Genomic DNA, 16,316 nt, shown 5'->3' on the forward strand with positions numbered 1-16,316 from the left:
CAGTTGACAAAATTTATTTCTGCTAAAGAGCAAACTTAAATTCTTGAGAGAAGTTCAGTCTCAACCTGCTCAAGTATAAGGTTTTTGGCTATGTTCTCTCCCGCTACCATTTTCATTTTTCTTTGTACTATTTGATTAAGATTTCAGCAATTTTAAAGCTTTCTCCCCCATGGATTGAGGTCTAACGATACAAACCAGTAAAAATTTATTTTGTGTTTAATGTTATGCCGTATGAGAAAAGGAAAAATTTTGCCTTGATTCCTTTATTTCAATTGTAAATGTTTATTATTACCTATTGTCTCATTTCAATCTTTGAACTGATTTGTATTATTTTCTTGTTTTGACTAATATTATGTCAATACTATAAAATGAAAATAAAGATTTTAAAAAATATATATATATACTGTCTGGGTGAAAACCGGACTTGTGCAACCCTAACCTGGACACCTAGACAAATAGCCAGATAATTTAATAGGTTTTTAAAAAGGAGCCCAGGTAAGTTTATAATTAACATTAGTATTATTGGTCCAATTAAACTTAGGCAGCACAGGTAGGGCAAAGTAGAAGTTTACCTAATAATAAATGATGTAGAATGCAGATTGCGTCTCCTGTTCTCCTCAAGTCTCCCGCCAGGGTGGGAGGGCGTGACAGAAGAACGCTCGGTGCTGTAGGCGAGTACCTGGGCGGGTTCAGAGGCGGAGGCGGGGAGTGAGACTTTGCTTCTCACAGCCCCGCGGCGGTTCAGGCAGCCGCGAGGAACACATTGCCAGGCAGGGCCGGACTGGGACAAAAAATAGGCCTGGGCATTTTAGGTTGAGCAGCCCAATCACATGACCTCACGCAGGCCCCGCCCATTGAAGTCCAGGGGCAGGGCTAAAATGCAGAAGCACACTTGAGAGGCACGGCCAGCCACTAATAAGTAAGGAGTGCAACAGCCAACACACAAGAAGATGTGACATGGGGGAGGGGAGAGAGAGAAGATGGGACATGGAGGGGAGGGGAGAGAAGATCCATAAAGACTACGACTAAAACATCTCTTCTTAATCCTCTGCTGTCACACAAAACTCCCAAAGGAATGCTGAACACCCAAAGATCCTCCAGAAAACAATGTAATTTAAAGGAAGATGCACAGGAAAGATAATCGTGCGATATGTTCAAACTTTAATGTTCTATAAAAGCAATGACAGACTCTCACCTTTGAAACAAAAATGACAAGCGCTTATCAATAAAACCAAACCACGGGGTCCGTGCTTTTTACAATGAAAAATCCGGATAACAAGAGGCAGCTCAGCAATGTCCAACCTTAGTGAGCTGGAGGTTTATGTGACAGCAGAGGACTAAGAAGAGATGTTTTATTTGTAGTCTTGATGTATTGGAGAAGTGACTGCGATTCCCCAAATAAAATGACCTGCAAACTGGATTAATCGCATTAATGACTATACAACATTGGATTTATCACAATAACAACTAATTAAGAGGTGACCTGAGTGTATGGGAAAAGGACTTTTATTTTTCATTATTGGAGCCTTTGTTATTTTATTATGATGTTTACAAAAGCACTGTGAAGGGCCACATATACACTTTACTGTTTTTTGCTATATTGAGTTTTCCATAAGGTACAGCGCAGAGGATTAGTGTGTTGGTTGTTCACAGAGATCCCAGCCCTCCTCTCAGCTTACTGAACTTCTCTATGCAATCATCATAAGCAGCTTTTTTATTTCCTCGAATTTAGCATGTCCCCCATGGAAGATACAGAGGTTTTTACAGAGGAGCACATTATTAGACACATTAACATCCCCCCATATCCTCACCTCTCTAGCATGGGAGCACTAGGAACTGTTCCTGATTACAGATGTCACATGTGGAGTCACACTACAGCCTCACTGAGTTCCTGTGACAGACTCAGTGTGAAGCTTCTCTTCCTCCCCCCACTTCCCCCTCACACACTGCCTGGCTCATAGGATACTAAGGGGAAGACAGGCAGGCTAAACATCCACTCACAGAACTGCAGCCAGCACAGGAGGATGGTCTGCGGCCCACCGGGACAATGCCCGGTCCTCCCAATAGCCAGTCTGGCCCTGTTGCCAGGTGAGCTGCAAAGCAGACACCGGCACACTCGCCTCTCGCCGCGCCGCATATCTTAATTGCGGACCTTCCCGCGTGCCAGCTGCAAGGCCTTCGCGTGCCACAGCTGGCACGCGTGCCATAGGTTCGCCATCGCTGACCTAGGCTCTAATATTTACATGCACACAAATATTCAAAATAATAGCATACACATGCATATATACACCTAAGCATCATTCTGTACCAACATGCACAACTTGCGTAGCATATAGCATGGAAGGGGCAGAGCATGTGCAAGACACAAGTGGGGCACCCACTTATGCATGTAACTTAAAGAATACTTAAGTTACACACCACCTTGCCATACTTACACCATCCCTATTACTGTCATTAAGTACAAGTACCTAAATATTACCAGATTATACCAATATTCTGTAAAAGTTACCAAGGTGCCAAGATTCCTTTACAGAATAGCTCCTACTATGTGCTTTTTAGGCATCTACATGGAGGCTCCTGTTATAGAATTGACCTCATAATGTAGCCCACCTAATACAAACTTTGACTTAATTCACTGGGAGAAGCATAACACCACTGTCTAAGAGAAAAAAAAAATTACCTTTCTTTTAAAGAATTTATGGTTTCTACCTACCTCACTACTGCTACTATTAGTATGAAAAACTAAGTCCTGTTTTAATGATCATTAAAGCCTACATTTTTCTTTAAGGGAACATTAGGTTCTTACCTCAATAATCTTCTAGTAGAAAGGCATATAAGTCTTAAACCAATGGGCTATTGTATAGAAGGAATCATCTACATTTTTCAGCTCTGCCTCCTGTATCCCTGGACTGTGCTGTATTCCCTCAGTCCATACCAAAGCAGTTGAAATCCACCATAAGACGACATATAGAGGGGAACGGGGAACTTGCAGACAAAGCCAAGTCTAATCGCATCTTATATAATTACAATTAAAGAAACCAAATGGAACAACAAAACAATAAAGTTGGAACCGAACAAGTCACCTACCTGAGTGCAACTGGCACCAACACTTATGTAGTTCTCAGTCTCCCATTGCCTTTTTTGCAATAAAGAGTTCTCATCACTTTTTGAAACTGTTTGAGAGGAGAATGTCAAGCATCTAGAAATACATGTCCGAGGTATTAAGCAAGCTAATTGAAATCTAGCAGGGTGGGCCTTCAATACTCGTATGCCTTTCTACTAGAAAGATCATCAAGGTAAGAACCTAATATTCCCGTCTAGTGCAAAATGCATGAGTCAACTAGTGGGACGTACCAAGAAGCTCTCCAAGTCTAAGGCAGATGAGCCTACTGCTAGCAACAAAAGCGACATCCAGTTGCGTCGCTAAATTCACCCTATAAAATTTCATGAAAGTATGGAGGATGTACCATGTAGTTACCCTACAAATCTCAGGCGAACTGGCTGGGACTCTGCTGGTGAAGAAGCCACATTCCTTGTAGTGTGTGCTCTCAAAGAAAATCAATGGTTGCTTACCATAGCAGATATACACTGAAGAAATAGCCATAAAAATCCATCTTGAAAGGGAAGCCTTAGAAGCCGGCTTCCCCAGATGGCTAGGACTCGTAAGTACAAAAAGATGATCTGAGAGAAGAAAATCATTTCTCACCTCAAGGTAACTGAGAACTTTCCTAAAATACAGCAACACTAAAAAAAAAAAACCAAAAACAAACTTTGTCCTGTCTCTTTGAACCCGTGTTATGGCACGCAGGTAGTCAGACTTCCTGATTTATGTGGAAGACCAAAATTACTTTTCAGAGAAAGGAAGGTACCCCAGCCTCTGTAAATCTAAGGAAAGGCTCTCTGCATGACAGAGTCTGCAGCTCAGAGACCCTTCTTGCTGAGGTGATAGCTACAAGGAGGACTGTTTTAATGGTAAGATCCATCAGTGACGCCTCTTGTAAGGGCTCGTATATGGCCTTCCTGATGGCATGTAAAACACTTTTAAGATTCCACATTGGGAATGGCTGTCGCACAGCTGAAACTCTCCCTTCAACAAATTTGGCTACCTGCCACCTGTACTTTGAGGGAACCAACCTCCAGGCCTTAAGCTTGTCTTGAAGAAATGCCAGGACTACCAATATCAGAGCCTTAAAGGGCACCACCTTAGCACACCAGCTCCAAAACATAGGCTGCGACAGCTGTTGGGTTCTTATATCTTAGGAGGATAGCTATTATTACCTCCAAGTAGCCCATCCACACTAAGGCCATTCACTCAAGTACCATGCCGTAAGCCCAAAGTGTTCCTGATCCTTCAGGGCAATTGGACTCTGAAAAACCTTGTCCCCTCTGTAGCCAAACCAGATCTGCATAGTACAACTGATACAGCCAATCTGGAGCAAACAGGATTACCAACCCCAGGTGGGTCACTATTCTGCAAATGTGCTGGCTTATGTGCAATGGAGAAACACATACAAATAGCCCTTCCACTGGCTAAGGTTGTATTAAGAGTGCCCATGTCAACAAATCTTTGGCTGAAGACTGAAGAAATGAGCCCTTTTTTTTTGTTGGCTGCTGATACCATCAGATTGAACAAATGCCTCCTGTGACTCACAATGGTGTTGAAGGCCTTCCGGGACAAAGACCACGCCCCACAGGTTTAAGGTCTGACAGCTGAGATAGTTGTCATACCCACTACTTATGCTCCTTATAGAACTTGCAGGTGGACATCTATTCAGCGAAATTGAGCCTTCAATCTCAATGAGGCACTCTTAGTGCCTCTCTGCCTGTTGACATATGTCACAGCTGTGGCATTGTCAGAGAAAACCCTAACCATTTTGTCTTTCAGGGTGTTCTCTAAAGTCTGCAGAACTAGATGAATAGCTCACAGCACTAATCTATTAATAATAATAATAACAGCTTATATACCGCAATACCGTGAAGTTCTATGCGGTTTACAAAGATTAAGCAAAGGTACAAATTGATTGACTTTAAGAGGGGAGGAAGAAAGAGGACAGGAAATCCATTTTTGAGGAGAGAGTGATCAATAGAACAAGTTAATCGCTATAGAGGGGAGAGAGAAGAGAGGATCAGTTGTCTAGATACTTTAGGAACAGGTGTGTTTTCAGACGTTTCCTAAATTCCTCATAAGTAGTGGGCAAAAGCAATTGTTCTAGGTCTTTACCCCATGATGCTGCTTGGTGCGAGAAGATGTTCATGGTGTTTTTTCAGTTTACAACCTCTCACTGGGGGGAGAAACGAAGTTGGAATGTGAGCTTCTCTTGTGTCTGTTGGCTGAGAAGACGAAAAGGTCAGTTATATATTTAGGGGCAAGTCCGTGTAATGCTTTGAAGCAGATGCAGACAAATTTAAACTTTACGTGCGCCTCCATTGGCAGCCAATGCAGCTGCCGGTAGTAGGGTGTCACGTGGTCAAACTTCCTCAGCCCAAAGATCAGTTTGACCGCTGCATTTTGCATCAATTGTAAACGCTGCGTGTTCTTTTGGGAAATTGCTAAATAGGTGATGTTACAGTAGTCAAGTAGACTCAGAACGAGGGATTGGACTAGGGTTCTGAATGCCGCTGTATCGAAATAAGCTTTAATGGATCTGAGTTTCCAGAGAGTGAAAAATCCCTTTCTGATCAAGGAGTCCACCTGGTCTCTCATGGTTAGGCACTGATCCAAAGTTACACCTAGTATCTTTATGGTAGGTTGGATAGGGTAATTAAGATTATTGATATATAGTGGTGATTTGCTGTCAAGCGGATGTGGCGAAGCAACAAAGAAAGTTGTCTTTTCTGAATTAAGTTTGAGCCTAAAGGTTGTCATCTAGTGCTCCATCACGTTTATGTATAAGCGATTCATCAAATTTCAAATTTCGAATAAACTTTCGAATGGCTTCTGAAGCTTTAGGAATAGTTTCAGAGATAGAATTAACGAATGGGATGATGATCGTAAAATCATCTGCATAACTAAATAGTTTTATCCCTAACTGGGTTAGCTGCGTGCCTAGTGAGGACATGTAGACGTTGAAGAGCAATGGAGATAGCGGAGACCCTTGTGGCACACCGGATGGATTGCTCCAGGTATCTGAAAGTTCATAATTAAAACGTACTTGATAAGTGCGGGACATAAGGAAACCACAGAACCAATTCAGCACCTCGTCCCTGATACCAATGGCGTCTAGGCATTGCAGCAGTTTCCCGTGGTCTACTAGATCAAAGGCAGAACTCATATCGAATTGCATAACCAGGGCATTAAGGCCCTTACTAAACAGTAGGCGCAGATTGTCTAAAATAGCCGCAATTACTGTCTCAGTACTGAATAACGGTCTAAAACCAGATTGAGTTTCATGTAGGAGAGAGAACTGATCCAGATAATCCATCAGTTGGGTGTGTACCAATCCCTCCATAATTTTTACAATAAACGGAATGGATGCTACTGGTCTGTAGTTGGATATTATAGCTGAAGATTCTTTTTGATTTTTTAGAATTGGGGTTATTATTATGTGACCATTATTAGAGAGGAACTTCCCAGTTTTTAGGTTATGAGCCAAATATTGCATCAACGATAGTTTAAATACTAAAGGTGCCGCTTTCATGATTTCTGGGGGGCATGAGTCCAGAACGCAATAGGATTTAGAGTATTTGTTATATAGTCTGTTGTAATTGTTCCACTCGAAATCTTGAAAGGAGCTCCAGATCATGTCTGCCAGTGTATCATTTCCTTGGGTGATAGGTATCGGATGATCACTAGGGTCGTTTGTTGAACAATGAATTCTAAGGTTTTTAATTTTCGAATCGAATCGAAGTGCTAAGTCATTTGCAGAGGGTAACTTAGAGTTGTGTGTGGGTGTGGTGTAGCGAGTGGTGTCAAATAAATTTGTGATCAGGTTGAATAGCTCTTTTGTATTGATTCCTTGTGAACCATTACAAGATGAGTTGATTTTAATTGAGTAGAATGCTTTACGTTTGTCTTTTATCATTTGTTTGTAGATTTTTATGTTAGCTCTCCATTTGTTACGGTCTGTTAGTTCTCCTGTTTTCTTCCAAGTTCTTTCTAGTCATCTAGCTAGTTGTTTCAGTTTTAGAAGTTCGGTGTCAAAACATTTGTTATATTTATTTGCATTGCTTTTGCTATTGCGTATAGGGGCGATTTTATCTAAAATGGATGTGCTGGTTGTCATCCAGTGATCCCAGAAATCGATTCCTTCTTCTATCTCTGATTGCAATTCATATTGTGACCAGAAATCTATTGGATTAATATAGCCTCTAGTGTGATGTTCTCTTTTTATTATTGGGCGTGTTTTAGATTTAGAATAAGACCAGATTAGCTTGAAATAATAAGTAAAATGATCAGACCAGATATCATGACACCAGATGCCTTTACGTAGGACAGGGTTTGGGATGTCCTTTGTGGACATGGCTACCATATCTAACTGATGGCCTTTTTCATGTGTTTGTGTGGGTAGAGGGAGGTTGTAATTGAGTAGGGATAGAAAGTTTTTAAACTCTTTCGCGTTTGTATTGTCCTCTTCATCTAGGTGTAAGTTTATGTCTCCTGCGATGATATTGTAAGAAGAACCGAGTGAATTGTTTAGGACAAATGCACAGAAGTCTTCTTTGGCTTTTGGCCAGCTTTTTGGAGGGACATAGAATAATATGCATGATAGGGATTCTTCTAGATGACGGTTGCTAATTTTACAGGCTAGAATTTCTAGTTGGTCGGTCATTTTGGAATCTAATAGTTCGAACTCAAATCCATTTTTAAGAATAATTGCTAGACCTCCTCCTTTTTTCCCCACGCGGTTTAGCGTAAGGATTTTAAAATTGTCTGGTAGGAGGTCAATTATTATTGGATCATCTTCTGATAGTAACCATGTTTCAGTTAGTAAAAGGCAGGCTATTTGCTTGTTAATGATCCAATCATTAATTAGGAAGGCTTTATTCCTGACAGATCTAGTATTAAGGTATGCACAGGGGACAGATGTGGGTGTGATAGGTTTGGTAGCGGTATTAGTTTTGATGGGTTTTACTTGCCTTATTCTTTTTTTAAGGGTTCGTTGGTGTCTTCTTTTATTTGAGATAGCAGTAATGTGATTTGTTATGTTTTCTTGTGGAATAGAGCTGTGTAAAAGTGAGAGATCTGGGTAGTTGATTGTGATTGTGGGTGGAGGGAGTTAACATCTTTGATGTTGCCAATTAGCAGACAGATCAGGAAAATCAGGAGGAGATTCATGTTTGCAGGGTATGGTATTTCTTCCTAGCACAGAAGTGTAATGGTTTCCCTGTAAATTCTTGAGTTATTGTTTGTATGGTTGTTGACTGGATTAGTGTAGGTTTTGAAGGTTGTCCAAAGGGATATAGATCTTAAGCAGTTCTACGACAAGTCTCTAGTAATTACACATGCAGCTATCAGTTACTCATGCATATAACAGCTATTTGTGTCTCTGATGATAACATATGCCTCAAAAATTCCTAAGTAGTCCTAATTCAAGACTTCACCAATTACACATACATCTAGTGGTTAAATTTTCATCTAGCAATTGTATGACTCTGATGGTAACATATGCCTAACAGTTACATATGCAGACAGGCAGTTCTTAATCGCAGGATCGGGTCAATGGGCTCTCTGTAGTGGCGATGGCTGATCCCGCTGCTTGGAAATAAAAAGCAGGTAGTTATTGGGCGGAGCACAAATACTTGGCAGGATCGGGTCGATGGTCTCCCGATAGTGGTAGCTGATCCCTCTGCTTGTTTTTAAAAGAAAGCAGGCAGTTGATTCTCCCCAGCGGACTGCGGGGGGGGGGGGGGGGGGGCGGAGCTCAGACACCTGGCAGGATCGGGTTGCTGGGCTCCCGATAGTGGTGGTTGGTCCCTCTGCTTGTTTTTAAAAGAAAGCAGGCAGTTGATTCTCCCCAGCGGACTGGGGGGGGGGGTGCGGAGATCAGACACCCGGCAGGATTGGGTTGATGGGCTCCCGATAGTGGTGGCTGGTCCCTCTGCTTGTTTTTAAAAGAAAGCAGGCAGTTGATTCTCCCCAGCGGACTGCCGGGGGGGGGGGGGGGGGGCGGAGCTCAGACACCCAGCAGGATCGGGTTGATGTGCTCCCGATACTGGTGGTTGGTCCCTCTGCTTGTCTTTAAAAGAAAGTAGGCAGTTGGTGGACCTTTACTCTAAGAGGGTAACCATCAGCCCTGAACTCGCTTAACACCCCCCCCCCCCCAGCTGTTGTCAGGGTCACCCAAGAGATTATGCAGAAAAGGCAAGCTTTTGGTCAATGACTCCAAAACTTACTCGTGCACTGTCTAGGCCAGCAGCATCTGAGAGAATCCATCTGTGGAGACCAGTGGGACACTAGCCCATCCTGAAGAGTAAGCATTTGCCTATGGAATAACCCCTGCTCGGTACCATCGACCCCAGGGACCAAGCTGTAGGAGCAGGCCTTACCTGGATCTCCAAACTCTGGCATCTTAGCTTAAGTTTGAATGGCTATGAAGAAAAACCGTGTTGAAGCAGATCCCCAAGTACTCTAAGAACTATCAGTTCCAGATGGATCTTCTGAAAATTGATGAATCAACTCAGATCATGCAGCAGTTAAACTGAATCACTGCTGCCTCACCATCATCCTTGGATGGGGCTCAAATCAGCCAATTATCCAAGTATGGATGCAGTTGAATTCCTGCCTTGTACAGGTGCGCTGCTGCAACAACCGTCATCTTGGAAATTTCTGTCCAGCACATGGAACCTTACAAACCTTGTGAGCTGTGTCAAATCCAGAAAAGCTAAAAATTCATCCGGCCCTAATGGTATGACCAAATACACAGTATCCAGGTGGAACCGGGGCACTTTCAGTGCATCATTGACAAGACTTTAGATCCAAGATTAGCCTCCAGTCATCTTTCTTGGGTACATAAGAACATAAGAACTGCCGCTGCTGGGTCAGACCAGTGGTCCATCATGCCCAGCAGTCCGCTCACGCGGTGGCCTCTAGGTCAAAGACCAGTGCCCTAACTGAGACTAGCCTTACCTGTGTACGTTCTGGTTCAGCGGGAACTTGTCTAACTTTGTAATGTAATGTAATGTAATTTATTTCTTATATACCGCTACATCCGTTAGGTTCTAAGCGGTTTACAGAAAATATACATTAAGATTAGAAATAAGAAAGGTACTTGAAAAATTCCCTTACTGTCCCGAAGGCTCACAATCTAACTAAAGTACCTGGAGGGTAATAGAGAAGTGAAAAGTTGAGTTAGAGGAAAAATAAAAATCTTGTCTTGAATCCCTGGAGGTGTTTTCCCCTATAACAGCCTCCGGAAGAGCGTTTCAGTTTTATACCACTCTCTGGATGAAGAACTTCCTTACGTATTTTCCAAAGCCTGACTTTTTGGGTAGTACAGGTTCTATGGCTTGAATATCCATGAGCCATTTTATAGTTGCTCAGACCTTGATCGCTTTCTCTGGCCATCCAGCCAGAGAATCCACAAGGAGGTCCAGTAGAGAATGAATTTGAGCTTGAAGCTCTTTCAAATGGTGTCCAGTATCTAGTGGCTCAAGGAAATCCTTGCCCAGGCCTCTCAGTATACCAACAACAATCCTCCTATCCACGGGAGTTCGGCGGCTGGCCTAGCTTCATTATGACTTTTTGGAGGCTGCTGCAGGTCAGGAACTCGAGGGTTAAACTCGCCTGGATACTCCAAACTGCTGCTAAAAGCTGTAAAATGATCTGAGCAGGACTCCCTTTGAGGGCTGACAAGATTGCCACCCCAGCCATAAGATCATCTAGTTCCTTGCAAGAGCATTTAGCCCTTTAAAGGTAGCCGCTCAACATAGCTTTTGATGCAGTCTCCCACCCATTGCCTACACCAGAGCAATTTGCAGGCAGCGATAGAATAAGTAGACTGAACTCTTGAGGACTTTCTTAAGAGATCAGACTCCACAGGTGACCCTTGAGGGAAGGAATGCTGGCCTAGTGCCTAACTCTCAGTAAGCCAGTAAGAGAGAGATTGTAGAGGATCAGCATTAAAGATAGTTTTTCACAGCAACCTGTAAACTAATGTCTGGGAAAGGTAAACTTGGGTTTCAGTAGGTTATTTCATTGTAGTTCTCTTTTAGCTCAGCCAGAATCATTTAGGCAATAGTGTACATAAGAACATAAGCAATGCCTCCACTGGGTCAGACCTGGGATCCATCGTGCCCAGCATCACGCGGCGGCCCAACAGGTCCAGGATCTGTGCAGTAATCCTCTATCTATACCCCTCTATCCCCTTTTCCAGCAGGAAATTATCCAAGCCTTTAGAGTCTCTGTTACAGTTTTTACAAAAGTTTTTTTTAGCCTAGATTTGTGTTTTAGGTTGCATTTCAGGGCATAATATCAGATTAGGGCACAAATAGCTGTTGAGGAAAGGTTCTGGTGTTAATTTAATTCCCTCTCGCCCACCCAAGGCAGAGCTTTTTGATTTATAAGCTCTTCAGCCAACCAAGAACAGGGCATTACTTTGATAGGATTTTTCTGCCCTTTCTTTATTCTTTCAGGTGTAAGTATTTCTGCACCACAGTATGGCTAGGAAACATCGTATTACCAAAGCTGCTGCTCAGGTTACAATTTCTGTCTCTTTACAGACAGAAAATATGACCCAGGCAGAGGGAGTGTTTCCATGTGCAAGCTGTCTGCAGCTTGAAACTCATGAAGGAACTGAGAGAGGAGGTGGCAAGACTGAGAAACATCCGTGAGAATGAGAGGTAGATGGATGAAATGGTTCATAAGGTGTCAAAGACTTCCAGCAGTGAGGAAGAAGAGGCTGTGCTGAGGGAAGGCAGCTGGACTCAGATTACGGAACACAGCAAGACTGTCACTGGTACTGTGATTCCCCCCACCCTTAAAGTGAAGAACGGGACGCTGTCCTGGAAGTGGAGATCAAAGCATCCCAAGGAGAGGAAGAACCAAAGTTTGAAATCCCCTCAAATTACTGGATCTGTGACCACTATGAGGTGTAAGGTAGTGGTAGTTGGTAATTCCCTTCTGAGGGGTACAGAAACATCCATCTGCAGACCAGTCATGATGTCACAAGAGATATGCTGTCTACCTGGTGCCGAAATCAAAGATGTTTCGGAGAGCTTGCTGAGACTCATCAAACCTGATGACTATTATCCTATGCTGCTCATCCAAGTTGGCACTAATGATACTGCCAGGTATCCCTGCAAACATATCAAAAACAACTTTGTGGCTCTGGAAGAGAAGGTGAAGCAGACAGGTATGTATGTGGTATTCTCATCCATCCTCCCTGTCGAGGGTAAAGGCCAGGGCTGCCCTCCACTGCTGGACCAATGCAGGGCCCTGAGGGGAGGGAGCCAAAGGAATCTTCTGCTGTCTCGCCAGTTTTGAAACTTGGTCAGCGTTGACGGATATACGCTGCCCTCCCCCGCCAGACCAAAGCAGGGCCCTGAGGCAAGAGAGCCATAAAAATCAGCTGTTTCTTCGCCGGCATTTTCTCCATGCCAGTTTGTAGCAACATCAGAGGCGTAGACATCTTAACTGCCAAAGTCTCCACGGTCCTAGCGGCCGTTATGTGAGAAAGCGGGACTGGCAAGTCTAAGAGCAACAGACCCGCACTTGTTCTGAAGAATGGCTTGTTAGGTTTTTATTCTCTTTTTTTTTTTTAGCGATTGTTATAGCCAAAAATACTTGCTATTAGTTGTCAGTCAAAAAACTGGCGGTTGAAGAAATCAGTTTCCCTGTCACTGAAGAACTGTGAGAAACTGGTCGGGATTTCACACTTTTTTTTTTTTTTTTTTTAAATTACTGCCCTAAGGGCTAGAAAGCCAAGGTTCTCCTGACTAAAAACTATTTTTTGTTTTTCCTTGACTGTACAGGAACGGGTCAGAAAAAAAACTGACAGGCAGAGGGGAGGGGCTCGAGTAGTAGGGCAATCCTGCACATGCTCAATAAGCTCAAAAGCTTACTATAGATAGGGGAAAGTACCGACATTAGGCTCAGTCAGAGACTTCACCATCAAATGGGGCTGCATATCCCCTGCCTGTCTCCGGAGAAACATCTGTTCTAAACTAAGCAATGCGACTGTGCCCTAGCTATTTTTGCAACTAGGAAATTTGCATGTTCCATCTTTCCTGCTCTGTACTAATAGCACACAGAAAATAAATCTCCCTTCTACATCTTATGAGAAAGGAGTGGGTTACTTCCAGTATTTTAACAGGATCTTGTTATATTTAATATTTTCTAATGACTAGCAGTATACCAAATATGGTGTCGTACTCTAATATTGAATTGACCACACAACAGCAGGCATTTCAGTTCAATATCCAGGGCTGAATGCAGGAAGTGAGCCAGAGAAACAGAAGGCACAGAAGCCCAGAACAGCTTGAACATGGCCTGTAATTACACCTTCTATAGCAGTGTTCTTCAACCTTTTTACACCCATGGACCAGTGGAAATAAAAGAATTATTTTGTGGACCGGTACCAGTCCACGGACCGGCAGTTGAAGAACACTGGACTAAGCTGTGGGCCAGACCCCGCCTACCTCCATCCAATCTCCACCCCCACAATAGTCCTAATTGTAACACTATTTTTTCCATTCATTTTTCATATATACATACAATGCAATCTTATTAAGACATAATGGTTAATCACAAAATTAAACTACACAAAGCACACTGTATGCTTCTCAACATTCATTCCCACCAGAACAGATAACCCCTATGCAAATACGGGACCAAAAACTAAAAGTACTAATATACAAACAATTCCTAAGATGCATTGCAAGACTCTGTTTGCAGTCAATCCCAGAGAAAAAGAAACAAATTCTTCCTGAACAGTGCAAAATATACAGGAGATGTAAATTCTCAAAATTGACACAATTCAATCACTAAATTAAAAAATAAAATCATTCCCCCTACCTTTGATCTCTCCCTCCCTCCATGCTGTACCTTACCTTCTGGCCTGCTCCTGTTGGGCCGTTTTATGCTGCCCCTGGAGTTATCTTCGGGCCAGCTCTCTCTTCCTCACTGATGCCATGCATAAAGTCGCAGGCAGTGCCTCATCTGAAAGCTTTCCCTCGGATGTTACGATGTCGGAGAGGTTTCCAGTTCAGGCGCAGGATGCACATAGGAGTCGCTGCCTGCGGCTTTGTGCACAGCGGCAGTGAGGTAGAGGAAGCCGGCCCGAAGATAATGCCGCATCGATTGCACTATGGACCAGCAGTTGAAGAACACTGTTCTATAGGTCAATAGGTCCTATCATTAGTTAGTTAAAAAAGCACAGTTATTAACCGTAACAGATGTTATCCAGGGACAGCAGGCAGATATTCTCAAGAATGGGTGACGTCACCGACGGAGCCCCAGTACAGACTACTTTAAAAGTGCATCGCAACTTTAAGTCTTTAGAAAGTTTGAGATAGCCCGAACCGCGCATGTGCGACTGCCTTCCAGCCTGACGTAGGGCGCGCAGTCCATCAGTTAAGATAAGCCAGCTAAGAAGCCAACTCAGGGAGGTGGGTGGGATGTGAGAATATCTGCCTGCTGTCCCTGGATAACACCCGTTTACAGTAAGTAACTGTGTTTTAAAATCCCAGGACAAGCAGGCAGCATATTCTCACGAATGGGTGACCTCCAAGCTAACAGAATGGGATGGTGGGAAATTTGGCCATTAGGAAAATAAATTTTGCAATACAGGGCAAAAAACCTACGATCGGTCAATTTCCCAAAAACTCACTTATCCCCAGAAATTTTAATTCGGAAATATTTTAAGGAAGTATTGGGGCTGGCCGATGCAGACAAATTGCCCATAACAAATCTATACTATATCCCACAGAAAAAGAAAATTTCTGCAGATATGGGTGTAGACCAGTTGGAACAGATAAGTTTGATCTAACCGGTTTCCTGGAAGACTCACAGGATATAATCCAAACTAGATCTACCCTACTGATAACATGTGCAAAAGAGATAGATAAATCTTTAATTATGAAAGCTTATTTTTAGAATAAGCTTCTTAAATTTTGTGGAGATAATGTATTGATCTTTCCAGATGTGGCGCAAGCTAAACAATTGAGAAGAAAAGCTTGTTTAGCTTTGAAATCAAGGGTGTTGGCATTGGGAGCCACAATTTATTAAAGTTTCCATGCAAATGCTTAGTTAAATTTAAAGAAAGTGAATATGTATACTGGGATTCTATCCAATTGGAACAATTTTTACAACGTCATGAAAATTGTAAGGCCACCATCTGATGTGGACTAGAGGAGATAGTGAATTATATTTGAAATGTTTTAATTTTTCTGTAATTTTCCTTTCTTATTATCTGTAAAAATGATACTGATGGAAACTTGATAAATTAAAAAAAAAAAAAAAGTTTAGTAATACAGATTGGCCGAAGTGCCCATCCCGCCTGGAGAAAGACTCTAGACAGTAGTGAGAAGTGAAGGTATGAACTGAGGACCAGGTGGCAGCTTTACAGATTTCCTCAATGGGCGTAGATCTAAGGAAAGCAACAGAAGCGCAGTAGTAAAAAAATGTTTCCTGACACTGTGGAAATTAAGGTCCATTAAAAGTAGTAAAAAAATGTTTCCTGACACTGTGGAAATTAAGGTCCATTAAAAAATATTTCGACCCTCTATCATTTAGACTACTAGTGCAATCACTAGTACTTTCAACACTGGATTACATAGTAACATAGTAGATGACGATAGATAAAGACCCGAATGGTCCATCCAGTCTGCCCAACCTGATTCAATTTAAATTTTTAAATTTTTTCTTCTTAGCTATTTCTGGGCAAGAATCCAAAGCTTTACCCTGTACTGTGCTTGGGTTCCAACTGCCGAAATCTCTGTTAAGACTTACTCCAGCCCATCTATACCCTCCCAGCCATTGAAGCCCTCCCCAGCCCATCTTCCACCAAACGACCATATACAGACACAGACCATGCAAGTCTGCTCAGTACTGGCCTTAGTTCAATATGTAATCTTATTTTCTGATTCTAGATCCTTTGTGTTCATCCCACGCTTCTTTAAACTCAGTCACAGTTTTACTCTCCACCACCTCTCTCGGGAGCGCATTCCATGCATCCATCACCCTCTCCGTAAAGTAGAATTTCCTAACATTGCCTTTGAATCTACCACCCCTCAACCTCAAATTATGTCCTCTGATTTTACCATTTTCCTTTCTCTGAAAAAGATTTTGTTCTACGTTAATACCCTTCAAGTATTTGAACATCTGAATCATATCTCCCCTGTCTCTCCTTTCCTCTAGGGTATACATATTCAGGGCTTCC

This window comes from Geotrypetes seraphini, chromosome 10 (genome assembly GCF_902459505.1).
Source record: "Geotrypetes seraphini chromosome 10, aGeoSer1.1, whole genome shotgun sequence".
NCBI classification, from domain to species: Eukaryota; Metazoa; Chordata; class Amphibia; order Gymnophiona; family Dermophiidae; genus Geotrypetes; species Geotrypetes seraphini.